General features: G+C 46.4%; 1 protein-coding gene across 1 annotated transcript in view; it reads left to right on the top strand.

Moving 5' to 3' along the window:
* Positions 1 to 15,150, top strand: part of ANO2 (anoctamin 2) — a 347,738-nt gene that overhangs the window by 315,518 nt on the left and 17,070 nt on the right. The gene's annotated exons all lie outside the window — the stretch shown is intronic.

Here is a 15,150-nt window from a genome sequence, read left to right as displayed (position 1 = left end):
CCCCCCTTGCCCCTTCTGTCCATGCCCCTGCTCACTCTTGTGCATGCACTCTCTCTCTCAAAGAAAGAGACAGAAAAGAATAAATAAATAAAATCTTAAAAAATAGAAAACAACAGTCCGAAGCCCTCAGTGCAGTGAGCTCTAGAGGCTCTTCCCAACCCATGAGTGTAGGGTTGGGCAGTAATGTTGACAGACTGAGGGTACCAGACTCCAAAGCAAATCTAAGAATCTCACTCAGAAGCACGAGATGTAAACACTCCAAGATGTTTGTCTTTTCAGAGACCTCTACGCCCTTAGGGCTCTACTTGTCAAGTCTGGCATCTCAAATGGGCTCTTTTTGTCATCTGTTTATCTAAAACCTACAAGCTTTTGTTCCTCCAGTCATCTGAAAAATAATCACTGTTGTCTTCCTGATCCAGGAATTCAATTATCTCCCTTAGAGCCTTCCTCCGGCTTCTTGAATACAGCTCAAGTTTTGAGGCTCTAAATGTGGGCGACAAGATGAATTTCTTCTGTCATTCACATGGTCATTAGAGGAAATCTCATTTTTCTTGGTCATGAGTTTACATCCTGTCAGACTTTCATGGAAAGGGGGGTGCATTGTGCTTGCAGACATACCTATTCATTCATTTGGAGTGAAGGCCAGATCATGACTTTGGAGGGCCAAGGGCTATCCATCCTTCCCCCCCTCCCCTCCAAGATTCCTCTCTGACTTTGCAGCAACTCCAGCTGGGGAGAGTCCTGCTCAGTACGATCCAGAACCTTTTTTATTCATGGCTCCTTACCTCACTGGTTTTGCCCCTACTAAGAATTTTGCATTCCCACTCAAGCCTCCACTGTTCCTCCTTCTTCCTCTTCTTTCTTATTTTTTTAATTAATTTTTTAAAGATTTTACTTATTTATTTGTGAGAGAAAGAGCATGAACGGGGGAGCGGCAGAGGGAGGAGCAGAGAGGGAGAAGCAGACTCCCTGCTGACCAGGGATCCTGACCTGGGGCTCGATCCCAGGACCCTGGGATCATAACCTGAGCAGAATATAGATGCTTAACCTACTGAGCCACCCAGGTGGCCCCATCTTCTTTTTTTTTTTTTTATTATCATCTGTGTTCCCCATGCTATACTTTTCATCTCCATGGCTTATTTATTTTATAACCAGAAATGCTTACCTCCTTTGCATGATTGCAGATACATCCTAACGTGTCCCCTGCTTCCTTTCCCCCCCTCTTCCCCATTTCCTTCTCAGTTTTTAAAATGGCTTTTCTAAAATACAGTCCAGAGCATGTTTTCTTTTCTCCATAAAATCCTTCAATGTTACTGACTTCCCTTATGTTACAGTTCCAATGCCCGGCAGGGTGTAGCTTGCAAGGTCGTCCAGGAGCTGGCTCTGCGAATGTGCACCTGCTTACCTCCTGCTTCCAGGGCTGGTTTGCGTGTGCTGGTCTGTCTGCCTGCAGCAAGTTCTTGCTGAGTTGCTCAGGCTCTGACATGTCTCTTGGAAGCAGTTTTGGGTTCGTCCATCAACAGTTCTTCTCGGTCTCCTACACCTGCTTTGGTAGAGGAAAAAAATGTGAGTGTTTGAGGGCAGAGACCCCCTTATTCCTCCCTGGACTCACCACTTGGCACACTTCCTGGAATGGAGTAAGACCTTAATAAGATGGATCGATCTTTCTTTCTTTTTTTTTAGATTTATTTGTTTATTTGAGAGAGAGAGCGCACGAGCAGGTGGGGCAGAAGGAAAGGGAGAGAGAATCTCAAGCAGGCTCCCCACTGAACATGGAGCCTGATGTGGGGCTCGATCTCACAACCCTGAGATCATGACCTGAGTTGGAAGCTTAACAGACTGCGCCCCCCAGGCGCCTCTCAGTGAAATGTGTCTTGAATGAATGGCACTTTAGCTCCCTTCCTTCAGTGGCAGAGAAATAGAGGCCTCACTCCTTTCTGTCCCATGATATTTGGGGAGGCCTCCCTTTTCACTGTGGACATATTTAGGTATATTTTTTATATGTGGCAATTTTCATCTCCCAAGACCAAAGTGAACCATGTTTATGATGAGGGCTTCCCTTGAAGAAGAAAAGTCACTTCTGGCTCTAATTTGCTCCTTTGCCTTCGGGGATCAAGTCGTTAGCGGAAGTGGACAGAGTGGAATGCTGTCCCTCGGACTCGGATTTAAGCTCAACTCCGATTTCTTGTCTTCCCTCTGTAGTGCCCCCATCCTGGCCATCCCCTGAGGGCATTGCTGGGTCAGCACCTGGGCCAGGCACCGAGCCCACAGAGGCAACAAGTGGTATCCAGGCCCTTCAGGACCTCAGGAACTAGCGGCCGAGAGAGAGGGGCAGACAGTTACAAGCAAGGGCCCTATTGTTACAAAACAAGCACAAAACAAAACGCAGCTCACTGTGCTTTCTTCAGAGAGGCTAGGCCTTGAAAGCTTGCGTGTGACTGAGCAGTGGTGTGTTATAGAGAACTGTCCATTCTCCTCTTTGTTCCGGGCTGTCATTGCCCGCTCACCAAACTTCCTTGGGTTTTGGAACTGTACTGAGGCCGAACAGACTCTGGCCTGGAGACAAGACAGCCCTCTCCCAACCACCCCCTCAGGCTTGTTTTGAGGCATTAGACAAGGCCAGGAGGAGAACCCATCCCGGGGGACATTTCTCCACTCCTCTGCCTGGAGACTCCACTCCTGGGACAATTCCGGCGTGTGCGGCCACAGGGATGGCTCCACCACCCTCCAGGCCCCGAGCTGAGAAATCTCAACATCGCTGTTCCTTCGCTCTTCGGTCTCCACATACCTCCCAACCAGCGGGGTTGATCTTTCCTCTGGAATATCTCTGGAAGCTGCTGCTTGTGCTCAGCCTCTCAACCTCCTGCACCTGGTGCTTTTCCCAGCACACCCTCAAAACAGCCCCTCGCAACCACCCCCATCTTGCTCCTGCCCTGTTGAGGCTTTCCAGCGTTAGTGTTGGTCTTACCATCCATTGTTCAGAGATTTCCAGGGTGTCTTTACCAAGGCCTCTGTGGGAGGTTCTTTCAGTGTATTTAACCCTAGACTCCTTTTTACACATCCTTGGTCTGGCCAAGATGGACCCCAGCAGACAGCTTCTCACCCACAGCCTCCATTTCACTCCTTTCCTGCCTGACCTCCCCCTAGCCACCTTGCCCTGGAACTCCCTGGGCCTTCTCATTCTGTTGTCCCCTCCTCCCCAAAGCCTCTCCCCTCCCCAGCCCTCCGCTCCCCTGTCTTCCCCCATTCCTCAGGATTTTAGCTGCCCCCACTCCCACCCCATTTCAGACAAGCTGCCTCCTCAGACAGCGATGCCTCTGATACCTCTGATAACTAACTTCCTGGGGGCAGGTTCCCTGAACCACAGGGCCTAGCGCAGGCCCCACCACTGCACCAGCCCTGAAAACACACCAGAAAGCCCTGATACAGGAGGTATTCCTTCTCTGGCTCCGCCTTTCTCTTATCTAGGCTGAAATATCTTGCTTCCAGCAATGCTGCAGTCAGTTCTCATGTACCAATGGGCTGATAATCCAATGGGTGGATTACCAAGAATGGGGGTTATCCCTGTTTCTCTTTCTCTGCCCTCTTCCTGCTTTCCTGTCTCCCCCTCCCCTCCTCCCCTTTACTTCTTCCTTCTCCCCTCCCCCAGCTCAGGCCTATTATGTGCTTGTTTCCAGTGAGTAAGCCAAGGAAATAAGAGAAGGCGTAATATGAACCCTTCCATGCTGCTTGTAGGTAGCAGCCGTGGGAAATAGCTTGCCGAGAGAAGAGAAGACTGAAGTCCACAAATGTCCAAACCTTGTTGGAGGCGATAGTTTCTGCCATCCCTGTGGACGACTGAGGTTTGGTGGTAGTAATCCTGTCCCTGCTTCTGATTCTTCTGCACCTCTGTCTTCAAAGTGAAGCCTCTTTTCTCTTCAGATGATCACTGTAGGGCAGAGCAAAGAGTCTCTCTCCTTCCTCTCTTCACAGGGTGTCTGTCAGGTGAGAAGTGGGTGTGAATTCAGCTCTGCCTTTATCAAGAAGTGTGACCTTGAGCAGGTCGTATCATCTTTCTGGGTCTCACTTTCCTCCTTGACATGATAGGGAATTAGACCAATGATGATTTCTTCCTTGCAGAGATGTGACCCAAAACCAAATGTGATCATATAGTTTAAAAATATAAGGTAAAGCAGAGTCAACATCACCCTCACTTTCTCACATTTCTAGATTATTTTTGAGTGAGAGAGCAAGGGAGGTTTGAGCATGCACGAAACCTGGCCACCCCAATGGAAGTGAATGGTGCACATAATCATTTTTCACTGAGTGTCCTGACAAGAAGAAAGAGTTGCAAACCACTGGGCCAGGTAACCTCCAGGGACTCTTCCAGTGCTGGTATCCCAGTTCATACATCCAGCTAGAAAATGCACCTTGAGGCCAAGAGGCGCAGGGAGTGATGCATGGTGCCTAAGGATGCCCACATACCCATTAGTGGAACTGAGTCTAGAGCCCCTTTCCAGATCTCCAGATCATTGCACAAGAGACTTTCATCAGGACCCATGGGAACTTGATCTTTTGTGGAGGGATAGGGATAGCTTTCCTATGTCCTTCCTAACAGGCTAGACCTCCCAATTCAGAAAGACCCTTGTCTTGGGCTTTGAACACAAATGAGAGCAGTGAAACCAAAGCTGCTCACTCCCTCTGGTGTGCCTGACATGGTGATCCCTGGCTCTGCTCTCAGCTGCCAGCTTCCTTCCCCGTGATCTCTAGGACCACCCATGCAGACAGGAAGTGCACTGAGCCCACTCTGAGCCTGTCAGTTGTAATGGTGAGGCAGGTCATCAGTTGAGGGCGGCAGCAGGGAGAGATGTATTATATTTACATTTTTCTAAATTGAGCTGGAACCAGGGCCCAGGGCCCAGCAGGCATGCGGGAGGGGCCCGAGGTGAAGGGGGAAGCTGGGAGTGGGGGATGGGGCTGGGAGTAAGGGGGCACTGGCGGTAGGGAGCTACCTCTGGGCAGCACTGGGTGGTGGGGATGGGCTGGCCCCAGACAAAGAGAAACCTGAGAGTGAGGGATTAAGCTGGAGAAACCTGTGAGGGGAGCTGCAAGCTTTCGAGGGAATCTCCAATATCAAACCCTTTTCCTGAAGAGCTTACTAAGGGGGACTTCAAGGGTAGTCCCCCACCCCCACTGCTCATGGGAGGAAAGAATGCCGGCCCAGGAGCAGGCCATGACATTAATCATCACTGTCCCCAACCCCAAAATGAGGCTTCAAAGCTTTTTGGCCACAGGCCCCTCACAGCCCCGTTGTGGAGTTTTCTTCAGGGCCTGATGGGAGGAAATTCTTCAGTTGCTTTAAGGGCTGCAAGTATAGGTCTCTGACACTTAAGGCAGTTTGATTTTTACAGAGTGGAATTTGGTATAAGAATGTAGGCCTGAGGGGCGCCTGGGTGGCACAGCGGTTAAGCTTCTGCCTTCGGCTCAGGGCGTGATCCCGGCGTTATGGGATCGAGCCCCACATCAGGCTCCTCCGCTATGAGCCTGCTTCTTCCTCTCCCACTCCCCCTGCTTGTGTTCCCTCTCTCGCTGGCTGTCTCTATCTCTGTCGAATAAATAAATAAAATCTTAAAAAAAAAAAAAAAAAAAGAATGTAGGCCTGAATTTAATTCTGGAAGTTCTAAAAGAATCGCTTGATCAAGTTTTATTACCATTTTACCAGATAAATAAATGATACAATTAAACACCAGTGGCCTACATTCATATTCACGAAATTGTGAAGGGAGCTTCTTAAGGGCAGGATTTGTGTCTTATTCATTCATAGCACCTAACCACAGGGCCTGGCATACAGTAAGTGCTTAATAAATATTTGAGGAAGAAAAAAGAGGAATAAAGAGTGAAAGAGGTAATCTTATAGTGAGGACCTTGAAGACAAAGTGACAATTGGACTCTACAGACATTGCTATTCACCAGAACTCTCCAGAGCTCTCAGAGCTCTCTCAGAGCTGTGTTGATTTAGCTGGGACAGTCTACCCCCGACTTCCCCCAACCAAGGGACAAGATGCCTTATTTTCAAGTGCTTATAATGAGGGAATGCTACCCTCTCAAAGGCAGGTCTTCTACAGCAATACATGTTGGCAGACTTGTCCAATCATTTGGGTAGTTCAGGCAAAGTATCCCATGTAATAGTCAGCTACTGCTATGAGAAAGCTTTATAACAAGTAGCCCAAATTCTCAGTGACTTGCAGCTAAGAGAATAAAGAGCTGAGTGTCTTCCCCTGGGTAATGATCAGGCAAAGGTAGCCACTTACTAAAAAAAGAGTAGAAAGGTTCAAATAAAGCAATGACTTAGGTAACACCCAAGATCCCTTCCATATTCCAATATCATTTGGTCATGGATAGTGGGAACCACACTGGGTAACTTCCAAGTTTCCAACAGACCAGACCTATAAATCTAGTCCCAAGGGTGTCTTAGATGTAAGTGATGAAATATTCCAGAGTATCTGTACAGTCATCAGCACTGAAGCCCAAATATTCTTTCATAGACCTCCAAGATTGTATACTATAAGGCAATGGCTCAAAGAGCCAGGAAATTCCTTTCCCTGAGCCATCCTGTTTATACAAACTGAGTCATCCCACTGGATAATCAGGCACCTGCCATCTTCTCCAAATGGCATTTAAACACAGTTCAGGCAGTATCCAGGGTCTCATTCCAGTATTTCTGGGAAGTAGGGTGAGTCACAGTTCATCTATCTCTCTTTTTTTTTTTTTTTTTTTGCTTTTCAAGCGTGCATTGCTTGTCATTTTCTGTGCTAGGAGTCCCTCTCCCCATACATAGTTAAGAGAAAAGGCAAGAGTATATCTGGATGCCATACCCCTCAATGTACTACAGCAGTCTCCTGACATGCAGGAGATACCTGGTCAGTGCTTGTGAAATGAGTGGATGAGTAAATGGAAGGCAGTCTTTAAGATTAAAGCTTATTGAGAACTCCATCACTTTCCCACTTCTCTTCTTGCTGTAAGAGCCAGGAAGCTCAGAGCTCATTCTGTTGCTCCACCATAGCCCTGGAATGGGTCCTTAGAGTTTGCATATTTGTTTCTCCCTCTTTCTCTGTTATTTCCTTTTTTTTCTAAAAGTCGGTAAACCTAATTATGTGTTCTTCTTGTTGACTTTTTCACAGCCCTTTGGGAAGATGAAAGGGCAAAGGAATAAAGGAAACAAAGGTTCTCAGTCATGATCTATTGCTAGGGAACTTCTTTCTGATCGTGCTTAGTTTTGTTGCCCTTCCGCCCCACTGACACTGTGTTACCACAGCCCATGGGTAGATGAGAGGATGGATGGATGGATGCATGGATGAGAGGAAGGAGTAGTCTTCACATTCCCACTTTGCAGGTGGATAAAGTAGATAAGAGTGAGTAAGCCAGGCCATTCATTTGTTCACAATAAACATTTACTGGAAATTTACCAGGCCATTCTCTGAAAATCAGAAATAAATCAGTAGATCTCACCAACTCAATTCTCTGTAGTTTTAAGAAGCTGAAGTAAGGGGCACCTGGGTAGCTCAGACAGCTAAGGGTCTGCCTTTGGCTCAGGTCATGATCTCCAAGTCCTGGGATTAAACCCCACATTGGGCCTCCTGCTCAGCAGGGAGCCTGCTTCTCCCTCTGCCTCTGCCCTGCTTGTACCTTTCTCTCTCAGATAAATAAATAAATCTTAAAAAAAAAAAAAAAGAAGCTGAACTAGGTCCACTGATACAAGCTTTTTGAGGTGGCACAAATGCAGGCCAGACAGGAGCAATGACACAGAAAACATCAGGGACAGCTCTGATGCACCAGCCATAGAAGACATGTGAGTGAAGATGCTTTGGAGAGTGAAAATATCAGTACAGATTGCCGGTTCATTGTCTGACAGGAAGATTAGAAATCAGATTGGAGAAGATCTACTAAAGGAAGCCTAAGAGACATGAGAGGAGCTTGGGGAGGAGGATGGACACTATCGCATCAGGGCTGATTGTTTACCCTTTTGTGTGGTGAAAGGACATTGAGGCTGGTTGGCATCAGAAGCTGGTTTTGTTTCCCAGCTTCATCAGTTGCTAAGTCCATGGTCCTGGGAAAATCATTTCACCTCTCTGGGACTCAGCTTTCTTACTTGAAAAATGGAAATAATAATACTTGACACCTAAGATTATTTTTACAAACCAGAGACCATGCTGCCTACACATGGCAGATGTGTAGGAAATGTTGGTTGAAGCTCCATGAAGTCTGAGCATTGGAGTTTTGCTTAGAGGCTATGGAAGGGAGCAGTGAGCAGATTTTTCCAGAAGACCATAATGTCCAGGCCTTTAAGCTCCCTGTAGCTGAGAGCCACATTCTCCTGCCTTTTGCTGTGGTCATCAGCAGGGTTCATCCCAGAAGGCTCCCGGCCCTCACCTCTGTTCCCAAGGTAGAGAAGAGGGCTGCTAATGGACTGGCCTACATTATACTATCAACCCGTGTTCTGCTGTTAAAACTAGACTCTTGAATTGTTGAGTAGCAGGACTCTCAAGTCACTGGACACCTTCTTTCTCCATCTAAAGAAACTAGTATTTCACAGTTCATGTGGCAGTGAGGAAAAAGTGGGGACTACTGGGTCTCCCTTAATCACAAAGAAGTGAAGAGAATATGCCTTGCTGGTCTGTCCCAATGTTGCACTGATGTGTGTGCAGTCAACGTTTAATATTTAAGCTGTTCCTTCTAGCCTGTTCCTTCCTGTTATGACTTTCAGAGTTTCTGAATTGAGCTGGATCCGTTGTATGAATCCCAAGTGACTCCATACATATTGAAGAGGAATTCCACTTACTGTCTTTATTTCCTAAGTTGTTTGTTAGGAAATTAGGATCGGTGTTTTTCAGGACGGATCTTAACTACCAACTGTATAGCCAACCTTCAAATGCCTCCTTTACTTTGCTCTTCAGGTCAAGCCCAGTGGTTGTGAAGCCTTATGGATCTGCTGGTGAACATGAATTATTCCCACACCAGTGCTCTGTTAATGCTACCAGTAGAGTTCTAACTCTGTGACACCAGCAGGATTTGTGTACATGTCCACCTTCTCCACTGTGTACTATGAGCTCTGGGAGGATGGCACAGTGATTTGTTCATCTTTGTTTCCTAGCAACAGACGTGGTGCCCCGCATATAGAATGTGCTCAATAAATGATCGTTGGATGGGTGAATGAATGGTGAATGATGGATACTGAGAACCTTCTTATATTCTTTCAGGGCTTTTAGCTGTTTTCCTAAGCAGTAAAGGCCCATGCTCATGCCCTCATTCTCTCTTCCTGTTTAATGATCAACCAACACTTGCAATTCTTTTTTACACGGGATACTCTCAGTGGTGAGCCCAGTTGGCTTCCTTTGCCCTCAGGGGAAGGGCATCAATGGGTACAGCCTTGAAATATGGGCTGATGAAATAAACAGTGATGACCTTCCCTTGCTCTATTTTCACATAAGCCTTTATATTAATGAACTGTTTCTAGCTGAATTTTTTCAGCGACTGCTTCTTGAGTGAGAAGACAAACTCACATCAATGTGTCCCTTAGTAATTTCCTTGCATTGCTTGTTAGTGGTTCAAGAAAGGGAGGATTCTTAAGCCCCCTGTTTTTAATCCCCTTAAGCAGACTGTGTTGCTTTTACTAAGCTATAGAAACTTTTGGGAAAAAATGCTATAATGATTTTCATTAGATTTAGACTCTCCTGACTGACTGGTTTTATACTCACTTTCTTACAAGTCGAAATTCTGTGTAAGTCACAGCACTGAGAACTGCCGTGTGGAGGTGTCAGCATCTCATGTCCCATCTCTCCTCACCATCGCTAAGTGATTTCCCTTCACACAGTTGAGTCGGCCCCTTTTTGTATCTGTTTTGTGTTTACAGCTGGTGAAAAAATAAGTTTGTATTTATGAACTAAATGACTTCTCAACACCTGCTGTGGGATAGGCACCACACAAAATTGTGAGGACTCAGAAAAGAATCAGATATGTCCCTGGTCTCAAGGGGTTCCCCATCAAGGGAGCAGGTCAAATAGACCAGTAGAGTGACATGTGCAAGGCATGATGGGAGTGAGGAGGGAAGATGTCTGTGGCACTCACTTCTGCCTGGGCGAGGTGGTGGGACTGGGGTGGCAAGGGTCTTCATGGAGGTTAGGTTTGAGTTGGACCTGAAATGTAGATAGTAATTCATTCAGCGCATGAGAAGAAAAGGAAAATTAAAGCAGCACAGATAGTAGTGGTGTGTATGAGGGCTCAGAAATATGGAAAATGTGGTGAGTTCAAAGAGGTACCAATGGTTTTTGAAATGGTTGGAAAGCAGGCACTGTTGGTCTCCAAGCATACCAGCTAAATATTAGCCCTGAGCTCAGAGCATGGGTAGGGAGGTGTGTTTGGAAAAATAAATTAGGGTTAGATCACAAAGGGTCTTGAATGTCGTGACAAGGATCTGGGCTTTAGTGTGTGTGTGTATGTGTGTGTGTGTGTGTGCGTGCGCGCGTGCGCACCTGAGCGCAGATGTAATAGGAAGGTGGCTATTTTCACTGAAGAATTTTAACTAAATGAGTGAAAACTGTGTTGGATCAAGAGCTTTCCCACCAATCCTGGCCAATCTATTCTACGTAATGCACTATTTTTCTTCTTTAAGCAGATTGTCCTGGAATGTCCTTGCTGGAAGCCATCTTGTTTAGTTTAAATCCACTCCTCCTTGTTATTTTAACCTAAGCCCAGGTAATGAAGGCCAGGATTTTAATTGTCTCCAGCATCAGGCAGTATGGGGCTGGTGTTGATTTTAGAAGGTCCTGGAGAGTTAGAGGAGAAAAACAATGGAGTTTGTGGCTCGGCGCGTCTCCAGTCTTTGTGCTTCCAGCTCAGCATTTCTGGAGCCCTTTACACCAGGCTTTGTAAAGACTTAGCTGAAAATCAATTTATGGATTCTTCCCTAATTGGGCTTGGCCAGGTTTAATCTGGTATTGGTCAAGCCAAGCTGGCTTCTATCAGGCAGTGCCCTGAGGGTTCCCGGCGACTTTCTTATCCTAATGGAGGCTGACTATTTTTAGAAGCAAATCTTGGTGTTGGTGAAGGCCGGTATCACTGTGTCCTCTGAAGTGAACCCAGACGGACGTCTATCTGATACAGCATTTAGGACTTTGACTAAAATGAAAAAGTCTTGGATTTGGCATATGCATGATAGAGGGTTAGAGTTTTGTATATTTTTTTTCTTCCCAAGATAAAACAAAGCTTCCTATTTGTTTCTGCCTCTTTGGGTTGATTCCTGGAAATGTGCAGGCAGCACCTGCAGCTTAGAACATCTGTAGAGAGTGGCTCCTCATGGCCTAGGGTACCCTGAGGAGCATTGGAGCGGGGATAGGGGTGTCCTGTCACTGCCCCAGCACCACTGGCCTTTGCTGAGCCCACCTCCTTGAGGTCATCCAGTGCTGGACACACAGGCTTACAGGGCAAAGAGAAAGATAAGAACCGTGTCCTGGCCTTGGGGTAATTCATGTGCACCGTGAGCATTGAGCCACCCTTGAAAGTCGTTTATGTTGACCCAAACAGAGACCAAAGGGAGCCTGTGTGTCTGGAGAGTTTATGAAGGTATAAAAAAGCAAACCATCAGGGCAACCCCAGGGAGAGGGCTCCTATCTGTTTCTAGAGATCATGTGAAGGAAAGGAGAGTGAGTGAACAGTCCTATTTTCTTATATTCCAGAGGACACTGGGTGTCTGGGTGCCATTTGTGCAAGTATGGTGAAGGCGTGCTGTCTACATTTACAGCCGCTCAGAAACAACCCGCCCCTTCCTCCCACCATCAGTCTCCTTGCCAGGCCCTTGTTGAGGCTTTGGAGAGTTTGCATGGGTTTGCTCGAGGAAGTCACTGACAAGAAGAACACTTGCCTTGTAGAACTGAGCTCATTAGAATCAAGAAGACCAACTTAGAAGTCCATAAATAAAGACACGTTCATATATATACTTAAACACAGACATGCATTTTACAGGTTTTAGAAAACTTGTCTAACATCTGTTTTGCTTTCCTTATTAATTCCATCCCCTCCACCCCCTCTGCCCCCATCCCAACCCCTGACTCTAAAGCGAATTCCTCAGCAAAGCCTGATTTAAAAGATGCCATCGACCCTGGGTTTTGAACTGACTCCCAGAGCTTGTTTTTGAAGATTTCTCCTCCCCCTCCCAACCTCCCCGACCCCTTCAGCCAGCCAGCTTGGCAGGCGTCATTCCAAGGTCCCAACCTTGACACATCTGCGCCTTCTGGTGCATCTTGCCACCAACTGACACCTGCCAGTCTCCTGGGGCCAGCTGAGAATCCACTGGGCATCAAGGACCATGGCAGGGACAAACATCCCTCAGCAAAAGCAGTAACCCACACCCGTGGGCCCAAGCAAACTGCCAAGTCAAAAGCGGTTCCATGCATGTTCTCTTTCTCAAAACTTCTGTGGTTAGGCATAGCCCTCTGTGAACATTTTCTATTTTATTATTATTATTTTTTTAGTTTGGATCCTGGGTTTATCGTTCTTAATTTGAATATCCTAGAATCTTGAAGCTTATCCAATATAAGGAGAAATACAGCATCACTACAAATCAGACCTCGAGAGGAATTTTTTTTTTTTTTTACAAATTAAACAACTTCTTCTTTTTTTTTTTTTTTACAGAAAATCGTTTTTTTCCCCCTACAATCTTGTAGCTGAATCACTACCTCAGTTCAAATCCAACAGAACTCTGGAGACAAACCAAATCTTTCCCGCAAAGGGGAATAGTGAGGACTATGAAAAATGGAGAGCTTATGCCTAGGTAAAGGGGTGGCCTCTCCTCAGTTCCTGCAGGTTGTTCTATCAGGGTCACTGAGAACAGTTGTGTAGGTTGTGTACTGCACAAGAGCACTACTTCAGAGGAGGTACCATTCACATCATAGATGTAGATATCTATCACTGATGATGATGATTTCCTGAAAGATGCCTGTAGAGGGTTTTGAAGAAAGGATACCTTTTAATTTGCACAAAGGTGACGTATGGGCTGTCAGAAGCCCTGGAAATCATGCAGAATGCAGCTCTAATGTTGCCAGATTTCTTCTTCCCCCTTCTCCTCTTTTCCTTTTCCATCTTTTTCTCTGGAGGGCCTGGAAACATGGCTTTTATTTATTTTTTATTTTTTTAATAATATTTTTTTATTATATTATGTTAGTCACCATACAGTACATCCCCGGTTTTTGATGTAAAGTATGGTGACTAACATAATATAATAAAAAAATATTATTAAAAAAATAAAAAATAAATAAAAGCCATGTTTCCAGGCCCTCCAGAGAAAAAGATGGAAAAGGAAAAGAGGAGAAGGGGGAAGAAGAAATCTGGCAACATTAGAGCTGCATTCNCCTCTTTAGAACTTATCAATGAGGATGCTGAAGCCCATTGAAACGGAGAGAATTACTCAAGGACATATGGCTAGTGAGAAACATATCCAGGGCTAGAGGTCAGGCCTCCTGACTCACATTCAGGGCTTATACCTTAAATTTGTGTGTTTAACATATCCATATACAGTATACATTGCAGCCGCCTGTAAGTGTTGATATTTATCCCAATAAGGGGACAAATAACAGGTAACATTATGGAACAATTATTAAGTGGCAGGCATTGTTCTAAGCACTTGATTTGTGCAATATCATTTACCCTTGTGACGACCCAGATGGGTATTGTCATCCTCAATTTGCAATCAAAGTAACCAAGACCTGGAGAAGTTAAACAACTTGCCCTGGGTATGTAGGGGGTTCCTATTAGACTGTGGCTTTCCTAGGCCTCAGGACTGTGGTCGCTGGGCCACTTGGGATGGATGGGGCCCTTGCCTGTCTAGTGGAAAAGAGATGTGAGTAGATCAGCCACAACGGCACACAGCAATGGCTGTAACAGAGGCAGGCACCAAGGTGGGGCGAGGGTAGAGGAGCAGGAAGGGGTTTGTCCAAGGAGATGGCATTTGAATGGTCTGGGGGATGCGTAGATGTTGTTAGCTGGAGAGCTTGTGCTCAGGTGAGTGGGAGCACCTGCTGCCTTCAGGGAAGATCCCGAGGGGGAGAAGCTCAGTGCCAGAAGGCAGAGGCATGATGGGCTGCGGGGGAGATAAGGTGAGATGGGGAGCAGACCCTGAAGTACCTATCTCCCAGGATAAGGAATTTGGCCCATAGCCAGTAAACAGAGGGGAGCCCACAGCCATTTTTTTTCTTTTTTTTTTTTTTTAGATTTTATTTATTTATTTGACAGAGATAGAGACAGCCAGCGAGAGAGGGAACACAAGCAGGGGGAGTGGGAGAGGAAGAAGCAGACTCATAGCAGAGGAGCCTGATGTGGGGCTCGATCCCATAATGCTGGGATCACGCCCTGAGCCTAAGGCAGACGCTTAACGACTGCGCCACCCAGGTGCCCCCCCACAGCCATTTTTATGATGAGTAAGTGACAGGATCAGACTGCCGGGGGTTTTGAGGGAAGAGACTACAGAAGCCTAGGCAGACTGGTGACAAAGTGGGGGGGGGGGTCGTGCAGTTGCCCAGCCTGAAGTGATGAGGGGCTGGATGCCATGTAGCCATCTTATTGGCACAGGCTTCCTCCCCTTTGCTCGCGCTGCTTCCACGGCTTAGAATGCTCTCTTCAGTCCCGGCCCGTCTTTCAAGACCAAGCTTAGGTGTTTGATCTGGAGGCCCTTCTCAGTCCCCACCCTGGATAGGCTTGCGCTCCCCCTCCCTGGGTCTCCGCTATCTCTGGTACATTCCTCATTCTCTCTTGGCACGCAGAAAATCTCGGTGCAAATCTCTGTGTACATTTCTCTGTTCTGCTTTACACCCAGCTCCCTGAAAGCAGGACCAGACCTTTGCCTCCTGAAATACTTGGCAAGGTGCCTGACATTCAGTGAGCTCTCAATAAATGTGTGATGAATGAATACACTTTCTAAATAAAGGCAGTGACTATGGATATGGAAAGAAGAGGCCAAATTTGGGAGGTGATTTTTTAAAGTTACATCAGGGGTTGGCAAACTATGGCCCAGGGACCAGATCCAGCCCACTTTATATACTGCATTTGTAAATAAAGTTTTATTGGAACACAGCCAAGCTCATCTGTCCACGTGGTGTCTCTAGCGGCTTTTGCTCTACAATG

This window comes from Ailuropoda melanoleuca, chromosome 16 (assembly GCF_002007445.2).
Source record: "Ailuropoda melanoleuca isolate Jingjing chromosome 16, ASM200744v2, whole genome shotgun sequence".
NCBI lineage: Eukaryota > Metazoa > Chordata > Mammalia > Carnivora > Ursidae > Ailuropoda > Ailuropoda melanoleuca.
The sequence above is the reverse complement of the archived record's forward strand: the minus strand, read 5'-3'. Positions and strand labels throughout refer to the sequence as shown.